Source organism: Stegastes partitus, unplaced genomic scaffold (assembly GCF_000690725.1).
Source record: "Stegastes partitus isolate 25-593 unplaced genomic scaffold, Stegastes_partitus-1.0.2 Scaffold1766, whole genome shotgun sequence".
Taxonomy (NCBI): Eukaryota; Metazoa; Chordata; class Actinopteri; family Pomacentridae; genus Stegastes; species Stegastes partitus.
The window spans coordinates 78,580-84,939 of NW_007579497.1; the positions used below are offsets into that span (position 1 = coordinate 78,580).

The following is a 6,360-nucleotide window of genomic DNA, read 5'->3' on the forward strand; positions in this document are numbered from 1 at the left end:
TTGTTTTGGGCATTTCGAGTGTCTTTTTGGTCATTTTACGTCTTGTTTTGGGCATTTCGAGTGTCTTTTTGTAGTCATATTTAGCATTACTATGATCATTTTGCATCTTGATTTGGACAGTTTCAATGTCCTCTTGGTCAACGTATGCTGGACATTTCGATTGCTACTGTGGTACATTTTGTTTCTTGCTTTGTCTATGGTCCTTTCCATTGCCTTGTAGTTTCTTTTTTATTACAATTGTGGTTGTTTTGTGTCTTATTGTGGACTTTTTGTGTGCGTTTTTGGTCATTTTCATTGCCTTGTGGTTGTTTTAAATACAACTTTGGTCGTTGTCTATTCTGTTTTCTACACCTGCACCGTGACAAATCCTTTCTCCAGACACGTGCTCCACCCTCTAGTTTGCATCTTTGCTGAAAGCGGTTCATGTTGCAGCAGGGTAATGAGCCCAAACACACCTCTAAGCGTCAGCCTGAAGACCACAGAAGGTTTGTTCAGACTGAGACTGGAAAAGCTACACATTCCTCTTAGAAACGACACGGCTCGTAAGTCACCGACAAAAATCATCCTCATGTCACCAAAAACAATTAAAAGTTTCCGTGACTCTGGAAGCAAATCTGCGAACCTCTGATTAACACGCTGTTTAGAAAAGTCATCAGCAGAGAAAATGAAATGCTCACCTTGACAGAACAGACATTCAAAAAGCCATTTCAAATAAGAGATAAGGCTCATTTAAAGAGCGGCGCTGCCTCCACAGGCGTGATGCTGACCTTTAACAACAAAGCCTCTAATCAAGCAACAACACACAAACAGGAAGAGCAGCCTTTATACGGGAGAAAGGGAGAAAAAGTTCATGAATCTCTGGGATATTAAGTTCATTAACTCGTCTAATAGACTGACAGAAAGCTGCTTTATGAGAGCTCACCATCAAAAAGATAACATGTCGGTCACACAAGCAGCAGTAATGAACCACAAACTGTAAAAATCGAAAGAATAATTAACTTTCCAACCGTCCTTGGACTACTTACCCAAAATTTAGGGTTGAAATTGTAACATTTCATCAAAATCCCTTTATTCTACGTGTCTCATTTAAAATCTGGCCAAAAATCAAACATTCACACCAGATTCTGTACAAAAAAATTAAAAAATGAAATAAAGAATTGCAGATAAAATCCAGTAAAATCACCAAATACAGTATTAATTTAAATGATGGCTGTTGAAGAAATCCAACATCCACATCCAGAAATATGCATTTTTACTGATATGAATGTGTTCTTTTCTGCGAGGTTTATGGCCAGACTTCTACACTTTTTTTTTTTTTTACAGTGCAGTTTATATTTCCTTCCGGTTTTCACTGACAACTTTCATACTTTGAACGGTTTGCTCGTGAAACAGGCATTACATTCTGGTATTTGACAGGTCGATGATGGTTCATATCGGCTAAAATCGAAACTCAAACTCAAAACAGAAGCATGAAATTCACAATTTAAACATATGTTGTTGTTTTTTTCCCCAGCATTATTTAAATTAAAAGCATTAATTTAAAATGCCATAACCAAGCTGCTGCGAACATCAAGTGTCAGGGTTGAAAATGGTTTTATCAGAAGTTTTATCGGTTCATTGATTATTGATTTAGCCAAAAATGTATAGAATGCAAATGAAAACCACCAACAAACGTGCTGCATGTGACTAGAAAGGTGAGCAAAGAGTGAAATCTAGACATTTACGAGTGACTTTCCAGGTTAAAGTCTGCGTTTATGTCACTAAAATGTTGTGGCTTTTTCTGTCAGACGAGCTGCTGCACTCTGTCGCCACAACTTCAACTGTCGTGAACAGATCGAGCAGCGATAAGTGTTATCTGGAGGACGTGCGCTGCTCTGGAGCTCCATTCCCACAGCGGTCGGAGCATCCACCCAACACAACGCCTCGGGCCGCGCACACACTGACACACACACACACTGATACGCACAGATCTGAACAGACAGCAGCATTCGATCCACAGGGAGTCACATGTTGTGTATGGCTGCAGCGTTATATAACCGTGCTAGTCCACAATGACCTGTTACTAATTAACGACCACCGCATCAGGAACAGGCCGAACCATCATCACCACCCAATTAAATGCATGGCTGCGAGATACAACAATTATTGATTAATTTAAACCTCATAAACACTGTTTTGGTGAGCTGTGCTCATGAAACTATGTTGGTAACGACACCAACTGAATATTCTGTAGAATCTGAACTCAATATAACTTGTTGGTTGAAGATGTTTAACTTAAACAGATCGATGCAAACTGCTGTAGCTTTTATTTTACCGTATTTTTACAGTGTGCTCAATTATTTTCTTTTAATTTATTTAAGAATAAAATTGATGATGTGATTAGTTTGGGTCCATATGACCAAATTTTAAATCACTGTTCTGTAAATGTGGTGAAAAAAAAGCAGCATGTGTTTAGTTTTATGTCAACAACTCCGCTGTCTGTCTGTAATAATTTTTTTTCTTTGGGTTGATCATATTTAATTACATGGAAGGAATATGTTTAAATTATAAATTTCATGCTGCTGTTTTCAAGTTTACATATTAATTTCAGCAGATTTTAACCATCATCCATAAAGGTGGCAGCAAAATATGTAAAAACAAAAAACAAACAAACAAAAAAAAAAAAAAACGGTGAAATTATGTTAAATATCTGTAAAATAATAATATTTTAAATACAATAAAACTGTGAAAATTTAAGGCTGAACACTAAAAAAAGCAACAACAAAAAAACCCTACTATTAAATATAAAAAATATTAAAATACAGATTTTTTTGTTGTGATAATTATTCAGATTTATTTATTTTTTTTTTTTTTTTACAGTCAAATACATTCATACTTTTTTCTGTGATTTTACGGGTCATTATGTGTGATTTAACAAGGCAGGAAAAATCTGTAAAATAACAATTTAAATTACTATCAATCCTTAACATACAGACATTATCTGTGAAACAATCACAAATATCTCTAAAACATTATTTTTGCAGATTTAAATATAGTAAAATAGTGTATTTGTAAAAAAAAAAAAAAAAAAAAGTAAAATATTAACAACGACAACAATAATTTTTAAGGTTTTTTTCATAAATGACCATTTGTAAAAACAGATTTGCGACATCATCAACAGATTTGGTCTGTAGAACAATAAGATGTAAAACTGCATATTTGTGTTGTGGACATGATTCATATTTTCAGCCAGTTTTTTTCGGGTTAACGAGTTAATTAATATTTTTGTGTGATTTTACCAGATAGCATCTGTTTTTAACAAAAAAGAGAAAATCTCTAAAGCAAGAGGAAAGTTAAAGAACTTTTCAGAGTGCAGTTAACCGGCAGATACCGAGAAAACATCTGAGAGAAGAACGAGCTGCTCAGATAATGAACACATGTTGTTAAAGGTCATGAGACACGAGCAGAACTGAATGTATGAAGTTCAGTGATTTTCTGCTCCAGTGTGAAGGAGACAGAAAGTTCTGAAAAGGTTTCCGTCCACAGAACAGGATGATTTCATACTTTTTACCAGCTGAGTGTCAAGTCCAGTTTTCTTTTTGTCGCAAACACGTACGTTTCTGAGCAGCGCTGCATTGATTTTATTGATCCAGTATGTTTTATTTTCCTCTTAGTCTCTGCTCGGTGGAAACACTGCCTGCAGTTCAACTGAAAACTCTGAAGTTTTTTGGTTGTGCAGAATTTTTTGGATTGTTACAGGATGTGTTTATTGCAAATGGTTTATTTACAGAGAATTTTAGTAGTAATAAAATGACTTTGGTGGAATATAGATTTGGTTAAGTATCCTGAGAGAACCACGCATAACGTGAGTAGTTTGAGGTTTCCTGGTGTCAGTAATTTATTGAAACATAACTTTCCTTTCAAAGTCGTCGATGGGTTTTGGAGTTCAGGGCATTAACAACATCATGTATGTCCTCCTGATTTTAACTCCGTGCTGCACGTCCCAGAGTCCAGCTGCAGCCGAGAGCCGCTGTGATTAAACAGCTGCAGGACAAAACAAATCACATCCGTAAGCAGAGCCGTGCACTTCGCTGCAGGTACATTTATCTGCACATAGCGATGCAGGCGTCTGACTGATGTTCACCGTACAGCAGCAACAGAAAACATGTCCATCTGCATGTAGCAGGAGAGGCTGAACGCACACATGCTGCTCTTCTTATCTGCTCCGACACACATGGAGGCTACTGAGCAGAGACAGGCAGGGCGTCTGCAGAAAAACCTTAAAAAGCATCAATTCCAGGCTCCTCAGGAGCTTATTAAAGCCTCAAATTCCACTTCCTGACATTAAACAAGGATAAAAAGGAAACAGGTTGTGATATCGGAGATGCTGGAACCATCAAATGTTTGTGTTTGACGTGACCTTTCATTCTGTCTACTGAGAAAAATATCTGAAAATTATAGAAATCTCAATAAATTCTGGTCCCTGGTAAATGCAGTTCATCATCCCTGCATGCTGCTGTTAAAATATGATAAAATATAAATGTAACGTGAAAATGTATCTGTGGCCAAAACAAAAAATGTAAAGTTTAAATCACAATTCTAGATGTTCACATGCTGATGTGTAGTCTGATGAATATTTTGAGGGAATAAATCAAAATTCTCTAAATATTTTTGTAGATTCTAACATGTTGACAGAATTCCTCGCTAGATTTTCTCAGTAAAATATGGCATACGAACTTTGTGACGTCCTAAATCTAAACCTTCCACAGATTTCTTTGTCAAAATGACACAGAAACATCCTACAAATGACATAAAAAATTTAATTTTTGGACTAATGATGGTTCAAATCGGCTCACATTGATACGCAAACTGAGTGAAAATTCACCATTTAAACATATTTTCAGGGGAAAAGGTTCCGTTTTTGTCCAACCTTCTTGAATATGATCAACAAAAAGAAAAATGATTTAAGAACAACCACACAGATGAAGCTCTGAGAAACAACTTTGGGCTTCACATTAAAACTCATACATTCTGCTTTCACAGAAATATGAATAAAATGAAATTAAACTGAGCTCGTGAAAGTGTACAAGTCATTGTGGCCAAAACCAAACCTGTTTATGATCAGTTTTACTCTCGAATGAACTGAATGTGTGCTGAAAAAACCAGCAGCTGACCTCGTGGTAATAAAGTCGGACTGCAGCTTCTTTTCACTGCCAGTTATTTTTTTCAGATGAGTTGTTCGGTTTTTAAAGTGACAGAAAATAGTGCCAATTGTCTATTTCCACATAAAAACCGTAAATCAATCAAATTCTGTTGCTCAGATGTGATCAGAATTCGGAGCCATTTAAAGAAGTTTATTTGAGCTTCAGTGAATAATAATAACGGCTATTCATGATTATTTTCTGACGGCCTGTTAAAGGAAATAACAGCTTGAATTGCACTGATAATGGAAATAGATGTGATTTAGTAAAGAAGTTTAACAACAGCTGAGCTCAAGATGAAGCAGACACGAAGTCCTTCTATCAGAAACCACGTCCACATATCCACAATGTGTGTTTACACCTAATATCAATCTGTTCCTGAATTTACAGCCTGTGACTGAACAGAGCTTCTGTCTTCTGTCACCTGGAAAACAACAAAACTCCGCTCAGCCTCATGAAGTTCACATGAATCTGCTTCAATGAGGGCTGCAGACAACCAGGACTTCACCTGGGATTATTTCCTCGATTAATCTCTCACATGTTTTGTGTTTAAAACGTCAGAGAATGTTTCCCAGAACCAGAGAAACTCCCTCAGATGTCCTGTTGGTCCAGTTTACAGGCTCAGAGGAAAGAAACCAGAAAGTATTCACATTTCAGAGGCAGCAATCACAGAGTTTAGACCCTTTTTGTTTCATTTTAACTGTGACTCAGGCTGATCAGTAAACTGTGAACGTGAAGCTGATTAATGAGAGCAGCTGATAAAAGCAGCAGCAGGTTCAAACTACAGTCCTTCCTGCACGTTTTAATCATTTACAGCTTCGTCTTGTCGGCTCGTCGTCAACACACGCTGCAGGTTACAAACACGGAACCTTCTTACCTGTTAGCGCCTCTTCCTCAAACGCAGCTCCGCACCGGGATCGGGACCGGGATCGGGACCGCTGCAGCCGGTAGTCCGGGAGAAGAGCGTGTGCGGCGGCGGGAGCTGCTCATGCAGCCGCGGAGGTGCTCAGCGGAGGGAGTGTTCGGTCCACAGGCGGGGGAGCTTTTGTGTCCGCTGCTCCTCCTCCTCCTCCTCCGTAAGGCGCTTTTCCTCCACCTGATCCCGCGTCATCAGCTAAACACCAGCTGGAGCTCCGAACCGCCTCCTGTTGCACCGAACCTCCTCCAGCTGCACCGAACC

General features: G+C 38.1%; 1 protein-coding gene across 1 annotated transcript in view; it reads right to left on the bottom strand.

Annotated features, from left to right (window-relative positions):
* crfa4 (cytokine receptor family, class I receptor 4) overlaps nt 1-6,183 on the bottom strand; it is a 31,337-nt gene extending 25,154 nt beyond the window's left edge. The window contains exon 1 of the mRNA XM_008302147.1: nt 6,058-6,183. The gene's annotated coding sequence lies outside the window, so the exon portion shown is untranslated. The remainder of the gene's footprint in view (nt 1-6,057) is intronic.
* Between the last annotated feature and the right edge of the window lie 177 nt (nt 6,184-6,360).